Source organism: Mauremys mutica, chromosome 8 (genome assembly GCF_020497125.1).
Source record: "Mauremys mutica isolate MM-2020 ecotype Southern chromosome 8, ASM2049712v1, whole genome shotgun sequence".
Classification (NCBI taxonomy): Eukaryota; Metazoa; Chordata; order Testudines; family Geoemydidae; genus Mauremys; species Mauremys mutica.
This window is the reverse complement of record NC_059079.1, coordinates 14,127,817-14,145,214: the sequence shown is the minus strand read 5'-3', so window position 1 is coordinate 14,145,214 and position 17,398 is coordinate 14,127,817. Positions and strand designations below refer to the sequence as shown.

The 17,398-nt window shown below is 40.7% G+C and overlaps 1 protein-coding gene across 1 annotated transcript in view; it reads left to right on the top strand.

Annotated features, from left to right (window-relative positions):
- The window catches only part of DAB1 (DAB adaptor protein 1), a 418,072-nt gene that overhangs the window by 193,070 nt on the left and 207,604 nt on the right, over nucleotides 1–17,398 (top strand). The window contains exons 6-7 of the mRNA XM_045028235.1: nucleotides 495–642; nucleotides 8,805–8,917. The gene's annotated coding sequence lies outside the window, so the exon portion shown is untranslated. The remainder of the gene's footprint in view (nucleotides 1–494; nucleotides 643–8,804; nucleotides 8,918–17,398) is intronic.

Sequence of the window (17,398 nt, the reverse complement as noted above, 5' to 3'; positions counted from 1 at the left end):
TTAAAATCTATAATGCCAGACCTCTGCTACTAGAGCTGTTCAAAAACAAAGAGATAAATAAATAAAATAATTTTAGCCTGAGACAGACACCCTGCATTTAAAAATTCATCCCAAACTTTTAGTCTGCAAAGCGATAAGCAATTTAAAACAGGGTCTTATAATGGGACGTGTCAGTCAACCTTAATAATAGGCAGCAGTACTAGCCTCATTTATATACATAGACATATACACACACTTTAATATGTGATTTATTTAATGTGAATTACCTAGTAGTGGTGATGTTCTAAGCAGTGTTCTCTTTTCATTAAAAAGACATTGGTAACTCAACCATGAAAATTGCTCTGAAACTTGTCAACAAAAGGTCTTACCCTAAGATCAAGGATTTCAGGGTGTTTTTTCAACAGTTTGAAAGTTTTTTATTACTTGTTTTTATGTTAAGAGCCAAATTCTGCTTTCTGATAAGTACACCCTACTCCCACTGATTTCCGTTGCAGACCTCAAGAAAGACCTGCCCCTCACACATGGTTGATGGCCTGCGTGGAGCGTACTGAGAGTGGCGTGTGTGGAGTCTCTCTGTAGGGACCTGAGCACAGGGTGGATTGTATCTCAGGGGTGCTGCTCCCCACTTCTGCGTGGTTAGAGGTGAGTTCTGTGTGCACTGAATGAAAACAGATGAATAAGAGCACCATCTGTGGGGGCACAATTCTATGTCTTTTTAAAATCCTGAACAGGTTTTTAATTTATACTTCCTGGATACAATTTTAAAAAATGGCTGTGTAGCTTAGGAGCCTAAGTCCCAATGACTTTTTCAATGGGACTTCGGCCTCTACAGTACATCTGCACTGCAAAACAAACAAAACAAAAAACCCACTGCATTGGCAAGTCTCAGAGCCTGGGTCAGCTGACTTGGGCTCGCTGGGCTTATGCAACAAGGCAAAAAAAAAAAAGAAAAAAAAATAGGAGTCAAGACATTCAGGCTGAGGCTGGACCCCAGGCTCTGAAACCCGGTGATGGAGGGAGCATGTTGGAGTTCAGGCTGGAGCCCACATGGGAATGTGTGGCTATTTTTTAGCCCTTTGCTGCCAGCTTGAGTCCATAGACCTGGGCTCTGAGACTTGCTGCCTTGGGGTGTTTTTTTGGTTTTGTTTTTCTGCAGTGTAGACATGTCTTATAATGGCTTGTTTGTGTTGTTTTTCTTATAGTTCGGGCCCTGCCAAATTCACAGCCATTAAAAATGCGTCACGGACCGTGAAATCTGGTCTCCCCCTGTGAAATCTGGTCTTTTATGTGCTTTTACCCTATACTATACAGATTTCACAGGGGAGACCAGCGTCTCTCAGATTGGGGGTCCTGACCCAAAAGGGAGTTGCAGGGGGGTTGCAAGGTTACTTTAGGGGGGTTGCGGGATTTCTGCCTTTACTTCTGCACTGCTGCTTGCAGAGCTGGGTGGCCGGAGAGTGGCAGCTGCTGACTGAGGGCCCAGCTCTGCAGGCAGCAGCGCAGAAGTAAGGGTGACAACACCATACCAGGCCATTCTTACTTCTGCGCTGCTGCTGGCAGCTCTGCCTTCAGAGCTGGGCTCCTGGCCGACAGCTGCCGCTCTCCAGCTGCCCATCTCTGAAGGCAGCGCCGCCACCAGCAGCAGCGCAGGATTTAGGGTAGCAGTACCGCAACTCCCGCCTACAATAGCATTGCAACCCCCCACCACTCCTTTTTGGGTCAGGACCCCTACAATTACAACACCGTGAAATTTCAGGTTTATATAACTGAAATCATGAAATTTGTGATTTTAAAAATCCTATGACCATGACATTGACCAAAATGGACCCTGAATTTGGTAGGGCTCTAAATATAATTTTTTGTTTATAGTTCTTTTCTTTTCTTTTTTCCTTTTCCCCCTTTCCCTTTTTTCCCTTTTCTCCCATCTCTTCTCACACAAACAATACCTTCAAGTAATGAGCAATCTGAGGTAATTCACGGCTGATTTTAGATCAGAGGGATAAGTTTTACTCTGGATATAGATACACACATAGTTTCACTTAGCTTTCATGGGAGCTCTACATACACGGGAACACATGCACACTGAGAACGCAACACAATCCTACAAGCAAGGCCTCAGACCTATGCTATGCACCCGCCTATACTGCTGTATAATTTCCCTGTTTTTCAGATACAGCATAACTCCACCATTTTGCTGTCACGGTTTCTCCTTTTTGCCATTCTGCGTGCTTTTGTAGGGATCAATAACTCCACAGAGCAGAAACCCAAGCATGTGTAGCTCAGGGATGCTGTGCTCCTGAGTGGTTTGGTCAGTGGCTTAAGAAACTGAAGAATATGCAAGGAGCATAGAAGACTTTTCATTAGAAGGTTCCTGCTTAGGACTCTGTTGGGTTGGCCTTTACTCCAGGTGGTAAAAAATCCTGTGAGTGATTTAGACTTGAAAAAGGAGTGCAGTGGATCAGGAAGCCAGTGAGGAGCCTAAGGGGCTGAGGAAGGCATTATATCAGCTTTTCAACAAGGAGCCATTATAATGAAAATGAGGTGGTCTTTTTCATATAAAATGCAAAGAACCTGATCCAGAGATCACTGAAGTCAATGGATATACTCTCATTGATTTTGTGGGAATCTGGAACACGTCTGAAGCACCTTGAAGACAGTGGGACAGAATTTCACCCATGTAATTTTCTCCAGAGTCAGGGCTCAGTGATGTGGAGAGGGTCTGAGGTGAGATGGAGGAGACATAAAAAACTAATCCAGCCTGACAGGTGGGATCTCTTGTTAAAACTGGATTGGTTTCCACATCAAGAACTTTAAGTGAATAAAGGCCATGGGCTTTGCCTGCCATGTGTGTGGCTACAGTGCTTAGGCAGCAACGGGATGAGATAAAGCTGGAATGTCAGACTTAATTTCCTTGCTTTTGTTGTTTGTGTCAAAATCTTAATGTTACTTAAATATCTATCGTGCAGTAATTTAAACATGATTTACCAAAGGTTTTCATAGCACGTAGTGCATTATTAATGAGAACATAATGGGAATAGCGTCTGCTATTTACTAGCAATATCAAGTGTTGTCCTCAATTCTCAGAATTAATGGCATATAAGAGGGACTCCCATCCTTTTCTCTCATGATCCTCCAGACTATAAGACCTTTTTAACTCATAGGCTTTGTTTTAGTATGAACCATGTTCCCCAAGAAAGACAGATTGGATACAAGTAAATAAAACCTAGTTCTGCTGTTTCTCAGACATTGTTAGACCCTGTGATATGCAACCACAAAGCCAGATGAGTAAGGACTTACCTTTTGCAGTGGGCAAGGAGTCGGGGTGCTAGGGCTTTGAGATAAATCTGTGCTTTGGGGTAGCTAAGTTACAAAGAAGGTTTGTAGTTCCTAGAATTTTATGTACAAGCCTTGTGGTATCCTTAGGTTGTTCTTTGTGTCCTACCGAACATTACAGAATATTCATACCTGGAGAGGTCTGGAGTAAGTCTAGAAAAATCTTCCCAGATCTTTATTAATTCCTCACATACATTCAAATTGTATTATCAATGCACTTAAATCTCCCCTCTGTTCTCCAACTGTTCTTTTGTATATTTTTTAGGGACTTGATTATGTTCCGGAAATATCTTGGTCTTGTTACTGGTTTACACTCACCAGTTTAGACAGATTTATTCTGCTTGTTCCAGAGAATAAGCCAGAAAAATGCATTTCTCCCTTTCTAGTTAATAGATCCAGGAAGTAATTTGCAAATGTGGAAACAATGGGTCCTATATAATAGAACAAACTGCATAGCTAATTCATGAGGAAGATAAACCTGTATTGTTAAGATTTTCTTATTTGTAAGCTGTATATTGCTCTCTTGTGCTTTCCACCATTAAGTACTAATGGTATTGCATTAGTAAAAAGCACCAGTATCTTGAGTGGCTCTGCAAAAATGTACACAGAGGCAAATAACCTATTTTACGGTGTTATTTGTTTATAACTGTTCACTTAGCTTGTCACTCTGGGTGCTATATATCGTTAAAATTTAATCACCGCTCTGCATCACTGGCATTATGGAGGCTGGACTGAGGGGGAAAAGAGAGAGAGTAAAATGACTGGCAGTTAGGTACTTAAATCAGTCAACATACTGATTTATTTGTTTTAAGGAACACAAGGGGACAGGAACATAAGGGGAAAAGAGGTTAGCTGTTTTTGTAACTATGATGCACAGCTCAGTCATTAGCTGTAATGGTCATAGATGCAAATCGAAATAGTTTTTGAGAATGGTAGCATACTCGAAAATGACTTTCTATCCACATGGTATATAGTCATTCTGAAACGTACATGATATCAGGGTTCTGTTAAGGTTAGACAAAGAATAAGGTGAGAATCATTTTTGTTAAAAGGCTTTGACTGCAAAAGAACTGCATATGAAGTATACAAAAATTCAGAGGAAGGGCATTGCGAGTTCTTTATCAGCAGGCTGTGTTGTACTTATGGCTTGAAATATTTTAATCATAAACAGGACCCTTATGTTGCTTTCTAGTACATGTAAATTGGAATATTGGCTGCCAGACAAATGGGTCACAATCTTACCTACATGCCAGAACAGGAGGCCTGAGTCTCTTCATATTTAGTGTATTTGGAAATGATAGCAGTGTGGTTCTTAGCTGAAGTACAAATCATAGAGAAACCACTGGCACAGTTTTATATGACCACTTCATAAGTATTCATTTGCATGCCTAATATTTATCTGTGACATTTTTTTGGGAAGGTCAGGCAGTAAATACTGGTTTTCACTGCCAACATCAGGAGATTTCACAAGGGATAAAACTGCATTTCTCCTAATTTTTTTTGAGGGTTAACTCTGTCCATTTAATAACAATAGCCAATTTTTTTGTCTTTACCATTTTTTTACCTGTGGGAACTGCCTCTCCTCCCCCCATGCACTGAAAACAGTGGATACTGATGATTATGTAATATTTGTACGAAACTGTAACTTCATATGCAGTTTCTCCAGTGGTGAGAATTATTTATTTATTTTCACAATTCTAAATGGCTCCTGAAAGTGGCGTGAAGTCTTCAGGAAGCAAACAGATCCTTCTCAAATTAGATTAGGCCCCCCTGTGCTCCCAGTTGCCATGCTGGAGCCACATTTATTTATTGACACATAAAATTTGCAGAATTTTGCAACATAGTGTGCATAATTTTTTTTTTTTTGGCGCAGAATTCCCTCAGGAGTAATGGCTAAAAATGAACCTCTAGGTGTTTTACATGTGATCTATAGTGGAACCTATGTTAAAATGTGTTGAAGTCCAAACCCCCTCTTTCATGCCGGTTCACACCCACACATTGTGAATGCTATCTTCCCTGAATAAACAGCGGAATATGCAGCCACTCACTGGGTGAAATGATCTGCAGCAGTTGGCAAATGCTGAGAGATATGAATGCCAAGGGAAAAGTAAAAATAGGTCCCTAGAAGATTACGAGTAAGGATTACCGAAAAGAGGATTTGTTGTATGTATAGTGTGTTTTCTCTACAAGCGTTGTTTTACAATGAATGGAAATAGAGATTCAATTTTGAGGCCCTTTCCCCTTTTTTTTATCATCTGTGGAATGGAGATTAGATTTGAGATTTGTACGATGAAATCAGGTTGAAATGATTCTTAATAATGTCTTGAACATGTCTGCAAGGTTGTAGTCGCTGGTGTTAGAATGCAGATGTGTTGCAAACAAATATTTGTTTGTATTTTTGTAGCACCTAGGAGCCCCAGTCATGGATCAGAACTATATTGTGCTAGGTGCAGTACAAAGACTGAACAAAAATCCTTGCCCTAGAGAGCTTAAAATCTCGTATAAGATAAGAGACAGCAGATGGGTACAGACAGATGGGGGAGAACAAGGAAACAATGAGACAGCATCGGTCAGTATGCTAGGCAGTAATCTCAGCACACCAGTGGCTTAACCATTGTCACGTTTTTTGTAGGCATTATGGCAAAGGAAAGGTTTGAGGAGGGATTTGAAGGATGATGATGAGGTAGCATTGTGGATGCTTATAAGGTGTGAGGGACAGCACACAGGTGCTTTCTCAAATATTTCACAAGTGAGCTGGCATCATTGGCCAGTGGGAGGTGAGAATCGACATTTCGATAGTGAATGATAGGTGTAGGGTTGGCATAGGCCTTGAAAGTGAAGACAAGCATCTTATGCTTGACCCGTAGAGAAGGAAGGGCAGAGGAGGGATTCAGAGAGAGGGAGTGAGATGGTCAAAGCAACTGGCTAGGACAGTGTCCTTTGCAGCAGCATTCTGAATGGATATGAGTGTGGCAAGATTGCAGTTGTCAAGGCCAGAGGATGTTGCAATACTCAAGATGTGAGATGAGAGCCTGGATGAGAGTTTTAGCAATGAGGGTGGATTGGAAAGGCTGTTTTTGCACATTCTCTAAAATACAATCTGCAAGATTTAGACAGCCTGCATGTAAGTACCTAGAGAGAAGACCAAGTCAAAGCTACACCCAGTTTACGGGCCCGAGTGTCAGGCAGGATGGTGGGGTTGTCCACAGCGATCAAGAAAGGAGGTGGCAGGGAAAGGCTTAGGGTAAAGATTAGGAGCTCTATTTTAGCCATATTGAGCTTGAGCAGGTGGCCAGACATCCACAGAGAGATGTCCGAGAGACAGGCTGATGAAACAGTTCTTCTTTCTAGGTGTCCAGCATATCCTACTATAGCTGTGTTTCCCCCCCCTACCCTCCCTTCTAAGACCTCAGTCCTGTAATGAGCTCTGTGGATCTCCTGTGACCAACTGGAGCTTCCTGTGTCACTTACAGTGGGACTCAGTGTGGGCAAAAGAGTGTCCACATTGAGTCATTGCAGGACCAAGACCAGATACTGCAAATTATCTGCTGATTTCTTCCTTAATGGAAAAACAATTAAGACATTCTAGTTTTAACATGATAATCAGTTTTAAAAAAATTTACACGTTAGCACATTAAAAGGCTTTTTAATAGTTAATAATTCTGAAACATCTACCTATAAAAACCTGTGCTTTCATAAATTACTGTTTCATAAGAAATTAACACAGCCAAGAATCAAACCAAGACAGACAGGCCCAGATAACAATTTAAAGAGTATCCGCTGACCACAAGCTGAAAGAAATATTACCAAAAACATTTGTTGGGGTTTGGAGACAAGTGGCACTCATATCCAAGTGGTAAAGTTTCTCCTTAATTTAGATATGCTTTTTAATTCATGTGCATCAGTTTGCTGTGTGAATATTGTTGCAATATTTTTCAATTAGATGTTGTCTAGTAAAATGATTTTTTGCCTCCATTTTAAGATTAAATTGATTCCAGTTAGTTATTTGAAATAAATGGCTTTATTTTATTAATTATTTCTAACTTGGAACTTGAAAAAAATGCCTAGTGTCTTTTCATGTTTCCAAAAGAGGGCAAGACCTTAAAGGCATTAATTATATACATGCATAGAGTGTTTTAATGTATGCTGTTTGTGATTTTAAGGTGAAAATTTCAGCTTAAATTACTGGTAATACTTTATTTGCATGCATTAGTAAATGGCTGATCTTTGGTTATCTCCCTACCTATTTTGATTTTTAGACACTGACACTGCAGTGAGATCCACTCAGACAGATCCATATACTACATCCATATACCCTGCTGAAGTCAGCAGGACTCCATGGGCACACAAGCATCAGTCAGCCCAGATCTTATCAAGGATTATGGTCTTCTGTTGATGTCCATCATCCCAGTATTGGAATGCCTCCCCGATTAATGAATTGATTCTTACAACTCTTGTTTGCAGTAGGGAAATACTGTTCCATTTTACAGATGGAGAACTGAGGCACCAAGAGATTAAATGATTTGCCCAAGGTCATAGAGGGAGCTGGAAATTGAATCCAGACCTTTTACATCACAAGATCATCCTTCTCTTCTCTAAATGGAACATAGTTTGCATTAGTACTCCATGCACTGACTCAAAATTAGACCCGACCAATGGTTACTGTGAATTTACATACACACACTCTAAATCAGCATGGCAACCCTTTTTTTATTTTGAGAAGTATGGCTTTGGTCTCACTACATTGGGTACTGAAAGCAGTTTTGTGTAGTTAGGCTATGAGTGTGCTTTCTTTGTGAAGAACTCTATCCTTGCATTTCTCAGAGTTGCATAGCGCGTGTAAACAAGTTCTGAATAAGGATTTCTGTTAGATTGTATTCTTCTTGATATCCCCCAATGGCAGCCAGGTCAAACATTCTGAGGTACTTTCAACATAGCTGTCTAGAAGCATGACTGCAGCAGAAAGATGTGTGTGTGGGGGAGAGGCATGTATTTTGCTTTATTTCAGCTGGAATGCTGTTCTGTGTATAGAGCATCTTATTTCAGTGTTGTATATGCAAACAGGAAATGATCGTTATGCTGCTCTGGAATGTCTTTTACTCTCTTCTCCCTAAAGATTCAAATATACATGCTTTTAACTGTAAGGCAGCAAGATCTGATAAATTTTTTTGTGTGTGTGCCCTAGAACTTGCTATGCTAATAGCAGAAAGGACTGATGAAGGAACATGCCTATAAAAACGTTCTTTCCTTGGTAACATGATGAATTGTGGAAGCCCTGATTGAAAATTCTAATCACAGCCTTGCAGTCCTTCAGATCACAACCGTTGACAGTTGATTCACTTCTTTTCATGCCTGCTGCCTCTCACTGCTTATGGTGCCTCTTATGCATGAGTCTATCATTAGCACACAAAGCATGATGGATTGGTTGGGGTACCTCTATCCTTAGAACCTGGGAAATGCTTCTTTTTCAGAATCACAGTGCCTGGGTGTGACATCGTCATGAATGAGAGAAGAAAGTAATACAGTATTGGATGTGCCTGTTTGCTGCCACTGTTTAGAGAGAAAATGATGCATTATGGGGAATGTAAGTATACGGCCTGTTTTTCCCTCACTAGCAACTGATGCAGAAAATCACTGATCACAATCAATGCATAAACTGAGTCTGGCCAATGCATGAAGGATGTAATGCCCTTTCAAAATCAAAAAAGTAAACAATTTTCCAAAATTGCATCTAAAAATTAACCAGTGTAGGAAGTCTTTTGACTTTCAGCTTGAGCTAAGGATCAAAAGGATTAAAGCTGATTGATTTTGATCTCAGATGTGGATTCTCATCACTCCTAAAACTGTACTTCTCTTTTCTTAGATGAGAAACCCCAGACATTAAACTGGTAAATGATTTTATTTGTCGGCATGGCTTCTAGTTGGCATTTAATGTTTCAGTGAACAAATCAGTAAAGTTTTGGGTCTGGTGAAGAATTGATGGGACCAGTTTTCAAATGTAGAATCAAAACAAAGTGAAAATATGTCATGTTCAGATAAAAGGCAGAGCTCTGCATCATGTGGTCTCATAATAAATGAATTCTCACTACAGAGTCGACCAGAGATTTGCAGGAACATATTTTTAAATTTATGATGATTCATTTTTAAGATGAACCACAATAAGAAAAATGTATTAGAGAGAAAGGAGGCAGTTTCTTGGCATAGAAGATAATGTTAAGGCTGCCTTTGCTTTTACATTGTGCTTTCTAAACTCTGTGCAGTGAGTAAATTGATATTCATAAAAAGGTGTTGCTGCAACTGGTAATAACAAACCAGCAAGTAGAACATCTAGTAGGAGTTTGCAGGATTTGCACTGCTGCTTTTTATGGATTACCTCAGAAGTGTTGATGCTCTCACTGACACTGTGGAGGAACACAAAGCAGAGTTGAAGATTTTTCTCCCAAGACTGGTAATTTTTACAGAGCACTGAAATAAACCAGTTCTGTGGCTAGTGTACACACAGAAGTAGTGCTGTATTTCAGGGAAAGAAAAATAAACTTTTCTGAAGCTCAACATATTCTTCTATCTTTACTGCTTAACATGTTGAGTTGTATTTTGAATTATATTGTTCCAGTATAAAACTGAGAAGGAAATATTGCCTAGGATGAAATTTGTAGAACAGCAGCTATTTTATTCAAATACCAGAACTTTAGATGGTGTTTTGGTAGAAGCATGACTTGCTACTATTTTTATTTAGCCAGAGATCAAGCATACACATCAAATGCATAACTTTTTTTTAACAGTTGAATTACTTGCTTCATATATTTCTATTTCACTGTGTTGGCGTGGATGTCCTGGTAATCAAAAAGTGCAGAATAGCTTTATGCACACGTTGGAGCTATGTAATTGCTGACAAACATGATTTAACAGAGTGAATGAAGGAATTGTACACCATGGGACAGATCTTCAGCTGGTGTAAATCACCATAGCTCCACTGAAGTCAATGGAGCTTTGCCAGTTTATGTACTCTAGCTAAAGATCCAACCCCTTTTCCAGTTGGCATAAAAGGGCTCTTTGAGTTGCACTTGATTAAGTAGGAATTGCAGGCTTCTCTGACCACTCTCCTCCTCTTCAGGCAGTGAGCTTATTAGTGAGCTTCCCATATCTTTGCTGAAGATCCTCTTTGATGGATCTAATTGTGGGTGTGAGGATATGTCTGACTATTAACAATAATCCGTCATTATTTGTATCTGGTAGTGCATGTGGACTTCAGTCATGGATCAGGGCCCCTTTCTTGGTTGAATCTGTACAAATACATTGCAAAGAGATGGTCCCTGCCCCAAAGACCCTACAGTCTAAGATGAGACAATAATTGGATTCAACAAACAGATGAGGAGAACATGGAAATTATGAGACTACATAAAACAAATATAGTTTATATGGTTTTGTACAATATTTATGGCTATGCACAGTATATAAATGCTTGTTCCTTCTTATCTGCCTTGTACTGGCTTTCAAATGCAAAATAGGTCATTTGGTCCTTTCTTTACCTCCAATAGCACCGACTATCTTATTCGCTGTGAATAGCATTCCCCAATGAATAATCCATGTTGTGCTGATACTATACAGTTTCAGTGGCTAATCTGAGAAGTTACATTACTAGTCAGAGAATCTTAGATAAGGATTGAAGATGCATGTCACATTTGCAAAGTAGAGCAATATCATATAAATTAGAATAATTTCGCAGGCTCATTTTTCCAGTAATGTGATTGAAGATAAGTTATTGAGGCTCTGGAGTTTCAACACACCTTTGGTTATTCTTCAGATAATGCTATCCATAGTTGGTGCTATTGCAAGTAAATGTTGGTCTTCATAATAACACGAGAAAGGCAACACACACATTTCATTTGAGAGAGAAATGTTAAAGCATACACTTTAGGTGCACTGTCAGGAAACACACACATTGATGATAACTTCCCTAGATAAACTGAGGGCTTGTCTTCACTACTGGGGAGATCTATGCTGCTGCAATTGATGCAGCAGGTGTCGATTTAGCAGGTCTTCCTAGACCCACTAAATTGACAGCAGAGCACTCTCTGGTCAACTCGGGTATTCCATCTCCCTGAGAAGAGTAAGGTAAATTGACCGTAGAGCATCTCCTATCGAAGCAGTGCAGTGAAGACATGGTGTTAAGTCGACCTGACCTTCGTCGACTACAGCTACGTTATTCACATAGCTGGAGTAGCGTAACTTAGGTCAACTTGTCCTGGTCGTGAAGACAAGCCCTTAGAGTAAAAAAAGCTATTTTAATCATCATATTGAAATGTAATTATTTAGTTTTGGGAATGTTTTAGATTGGGTGAATTAAAGATAAATAAATTACTTTCCACATTTCGGAGCCCTAAGGGCCTTCTTCCAACTAATGTAATATCTACACATTTTAAAAAAGTGCATGAATTCATTGCACATATTTGCAGCTGTGGGTGTTATCCCTAATGAGAGAGCGTGATACCCATGTGGGGTGCTTGTTTAGAGTATGTATTTCTTCAAGGACACAGTGAACACTTTTAAGAGAAGTCTTTCATTATATTGAAACACCCTTTTATCAATACATGGATAATTTAAATGTATAGCAGAGATCAGAATTAATTATTACCTCAAAATTTACATGATCATTTAAGAATACAGCACTAAAGCATGTTGTACAGCAGATTATGTAATCATGTTGGAAAATCCCATGCCATATGTATTGTATCAAAATCCCAATTTTTAAAGCAGTGCAAGCGATTTAGCCCTCCATATTCTACCAGTGAATTTTAATGGAAGATGTGTAACTAACTCCTCTATACTACTTTGAAAGTCTCAAACACAGTACCTAAATAAGTATATGTTGAAGAGTATGTACTGTATGCTACTGAATAAATGGGTGTCTTTTAGGAGTATAGGTATAGCACACATTTAAAATACATCCAGTACTGCATATTGAAATTCAGAACCTCGTGCTTATATGATGACTTGCAGGAACCTGTCTGTCTAGGTAAGTGGATGGGTCAGTTCTTCTTCGAGTAGTGGCCCTATGGATGCTTCACTGTAGGTGCGCTTGCGCTGCTGATTGGAGAACTTTGGTAGCAGTGTCCATTTGGCCCACACACATGCTGTCTGCTCTCGTACCCCACCATGAGGCTAACCAGCATGCACAGACTAACCCTCCCCAGTGCCTTCTAAACTGCCCCTGGCTAGAGATGGAGCCATTAGCAGTCCATTTGCGATCGTTAGTTTTTCTCTATTTTTTAGCATTTTTAGTAGCTAGTGAGCCCCTTCAGACTGAGTTGTAGTTTTTTCCTTATTTTCTCTTCAAAAAACAAAAAAGTTTTCCCCCCCTTTTGTCGGGGACCCCTTTCCACAGTGCAGTATGCCTGGCTCACTGAGCATCAAGAAGTGCCTCTCTGGTAAGGAGTCCATCCCGGTGGCAGATAAACACTCCCACTGCATTCACTGCCTCGAGGGAGGCCATATTCTGCAGAAGTGTGGTCTCTGTCAGCAACATAAACCCGGGTCTCGAAAAGGACAGGAAATTGAGGCATCCTGATGGAGGCAGCCCTTCAGCTTTCCCTGGATCCGTACCAAGACTCACCCAGGAAGCCCAAATCTTCACCACAGCTGTCAACATCCAGGGACTATGGTTCGAAGAAATAAGCTGCTGGCCCTTCTTGTAAGACATCTGAAAACTGAGCTGAGAGTCCCCAGAGTTAGCTCTGAGCTAGCTGTAAAAGATCACCGGCCGACTTGGTATCATCCATACCATTGATAGCGAGACAGTCCAAGCACAGTACCATAGCTTATGAGGGTCTGGAGCAGCAGGTACCATTGATGCACCTAAAGACCTGATGAACACAGGCACCGAGCCAATAGTATCGGTGAGCAAAGACAGGAGCAGGGAGCACAGTGTTAAGAAGATGCTGCTGGTACACGTTGTACCTTAGGCACCGTCAACTGTGACCCATCCAGCACCGGAGCATTGGGTGCAGGTGAAATCCCCATCTCCCTTCATATTGCCAGTGGCACGGGGTTGGTCGACACCACAGAAGTTCCGGTACTTGAGAGAACTCAGAGTATCTGATATACAAGAGTCTCCCCTTTGGTACCACGTCTTCTCCAAACATGGGAAACTTCTTCAGTACCCTGCCATGCATCTCCACTTTCTAGTGGTGACTCAGTGAGTGAGAGGAGGTCATCTCTTACCACTCCTCCCATGCGCCCTATGTTGCCCGTTATCAACGGGCTCCTCAGACATATCCTCAACTTGCTCTGCTACCACAATGCTATGGCCAGCCATGGGCACCACCATCAAGCTCTATCCACCATCCCATTGGCTCTGTTGGGATCTCTGGGTGGCATATTGAACCTACACTTGTCAGGCTTCCAGCCTGACTCATCGTGAGCCTGAGATGTTCTCCCTCTGCCATGGCATCCAGAACCTCTGAAACTCAAGAGGAAATCATGGAGGAACAGAGTAGAGGAAGAAGTTGCACTGAGAACTAACATATCTTCCTCCTCTCCAGACAAGGCAGTGATGCCCCCACCACCATCCTTAGCCAATGATTTCTGGCTCTTCCAGGACTTAGCAAAAAGGGTAGCAAACACACCGCAGATACTCATCGCAATCTACCCAAAATCCTACACTCTTCCTCGTGCTCCAGAATAGTCCTGCCTATCAGTGAGGCCCTTCTGGACCCAGCCAAGGCTATATGGCAAACTCCAGGATCAGTGACACCTATGTGTAAACGGGCTGAGGAAAATAGGGGAAATAGCCCTACTGATGGCACATCCTCTCCATACCATATTCTTTCGGGACAGGGTCACACTCAGACCACCCCTGAAGTTCATCCCCAAGGTGATCTCTCCTTTTCATATAAAACAACTGATTTACCTCCTGACCTTTTACCCCAAGCCTCACCGTGATAACAGGGAGACTGTACTTAACACACTGGACGTTAAGAGAGCCCTGGACTTTTACCTGGATAGGATGAAGGCTTTTAGGAAAACATCTAAGCTTTTCCTTTCTATTGTGGAGAGATCCAGGGGCTCGGCAATATCAGCCCAGAGACTCTCTCCAAATGGGTCTCGAACTGTATTAAACAATGTTATCAGATTTACAACATGACACCTCCAGCTGGTAGTTGCACTCACTGCAAGAAGGTGGTCTCCTCTTCTGTTGCCTTCCTCAAGAATGTCCTTATCTCAGAAATCTGTAGAATGGCAACCTAGGCGTCAGTCCATACCTTCGCAGAACATTATGCTATCACTGGGGATTCCACCTCTGATGCCATCTTTGGCTCCATAGTATTGTCATTTGTAACTGATTTGACTCCAAAGCAACAGCCCACTGCTTGGGAGTCTCCTACAGTGGAGCACCCATAGGGACACTACAGTGGAGCACCCATAGGGACACACATCTCAAAGCACTATCATTACTGTGCAAGGTGAGTAACTTCTTTCCATGCCCATTTAATACATTGTCCTCTCTTCTAAAATTGCCAGTTAATTTTCTGATGTGGACACTAATTCATTAGGAATGGGAGTTAGACCACAAACTCATTTCAGGCATTAAGCAGTGCTTGGGGGTAACAACTTCCAGTCGCTGCTGAACTTGGGGGAATGAAACTTTTGAGCTATAGATGAAAGGGTCGGTATCCCATTACCTATCCACTGGCCATTCAGTCCCGTTGAAATCTGCAGTTTTTAAAATGTTAATATCTTTTAGTATGCGATTTCTAGGTTGATTTAAAAAAAAAAGGACATACATACACTTTCATTGTACAGACAGATGAGTTACATTACAGTATTGACAAACAGTGGGATGGAATTCAAAGTTTCCTAACAGCTGAGCACATATAAATATTCATGCACATATGACACATCTCATGTGAATTTAAGAGTTGTTTGGTGATTCTAAGGTCTGTTAGCAACAGTGACTGTACAGTGACCAAAAAGATATGACCTTTTTCTTTGAATATTTATGTAAATTATACATGTTTTGCAGTAATATTTCCAAGCTTAACTGTCAAGTATTCTGTCTGTATCCTAACATCTAAACTGATCAATTCTTTCCAGTTTTGCAAGATAATTTTGAGAGGAATCTGCATTTTGAAATAAATATATCACTAAAGTGACAAGGCAAAAAATAGGTGGGCTGAAACATATGTATATAAAGGCACATGGCTGCAAAAATCCCATTTGCCTGAAATTTGTATACCTCTTGTAGTTAGGAGTTAAACCTACAATAACTAAAAAACATTAAGCAAAACAACAACAAACCACTATTTTCTCAGTTCTGCATTTAACAGCACTTGGTGTATAGTCAGTTTCACTGTTCCCATGCAAGACTTAAATTGAGCTGGAGTCCACCGGAGTGGAGCAGCCCACGCCTCCCCCACGGGACTAAAGCTCCAAGTCCTGGTGCTTCTTCCCATGGGGCTTAAGCCCTGAGACCCGCCGCCCCATAGCCGAAGCCTGGAGCCCCAAATGCGGGGTGTGGGATGTGGGGCTCCGGGAAATATTCTCTGAGAATTTAAGCCCTATTCCTATGTAATAGGTAGGTTCCAAACACGCCATGAACTCTGAGTGACTGGTTCCCTGTTCCAGCTCATCTAAGTCAATGAGGCTTTATTTGGTTACACAGGTTTGCCCATTTGAAGCAGGTTGCAGGATCAGTGTCATTGTTAGTTTAATCTTACTGAAAATATCTATGTAAAGTCATCAAGGGATCAGAGAATAAATTGTTTTAATAGAATTTAAGAACATTTTCTCTATCAGAAACGACGCTTTAAAACTTTTTGAGAAAAAAACCACGTGACCTCCCTTAAATACTTTAATAAAACTATTATGGTCTAGTTAGCATAGCTTTTGTACGGTATTATAGCTATAATATACACTAAGGCTCTGATCCTGCAATTCGTCTCTTCATTGGCATGCCTATGCTGCCGTTGAGTACACTGTAGCTTTTCACAATGTAAGGGTCTGCCTGGACAAAGGCAGTTGCAAGATTGAGCTCACTTTAGGAAAACGTGATAAAGTTTAATTCATTATATCAGTATATTGCACTGAATATTGCATGTGGATATTTATTTTCTAATATATAAACAAATGTAAATAGTGAGTACATAAATGCAGTTTCCTAATGAGCAGGGTTCCTAAACAAACCTAAAAGGGGTTATTTTGAAAAATCAGTTCTGAGTGATTTATGATCTACATAAAGCAAATGTAATTTTCAGCACAAGGCAGAAGATCTTTGTGAACCTAAGGTAACACTTGACTCTAATCAGAACTGTCTATATTAGAAAAGTGCCTGGGTGATAAACCTAGATAGTAATGTCCCGAGCTCTGAACATAGGTCCATATGCAAAATTCAGATTTTTCTTTTTATAATGTGCTAGTTCTGACACCTCCCAGCCCAAGGTGTGTGAAATCTGAATCTGAATTTTGCTGCTTTAGTCCATCTGTACATGTGAAAAAATTAACAACTTTATAAATTCACATTGAAGACTTTACTATAAATACTATTTACACATCAACAGAAGTTTATTCCCATCTGTGATGTGTGTTGTCACTATTGAAAAATAATTCTGATTAAATTTTGCTTGTGGGCCCAGATTCAAAGCCCACTGAAGTCCTTCGAAAGGCTCCGGCTGAAGTCATTTGGCGTTCGATTGGGCCCTCAGTGATTTTTTTTTTTAAATATGAAGCACACAAAGCTGTGCTCAAACAGGGGCATTATCTTTCTCCTTTTGAAGTAGATGTCAACAATTCCATTGATCTCAGTGACAGAGAACCAGAGCTGTAATGGAATTCTGATATTAGACCACAAAAGCAGAGTGGAGGCTGGAAACGCCGAACTTGATCCAGCCTGTGGGCCCTACTTATTACAGCATACATGGTACATAAAACGGCGATTGTGAAATCTGCTCCACGTGGACCATGTTTTGGGATCAGGGCTTAAGGTTCATTTGGCACTCAGTCAAATTCCCAATGGAGCTTTTATTTAGCCTCTGAAATTGCAAACGTAATTTTATGCACCCAAAGTTTG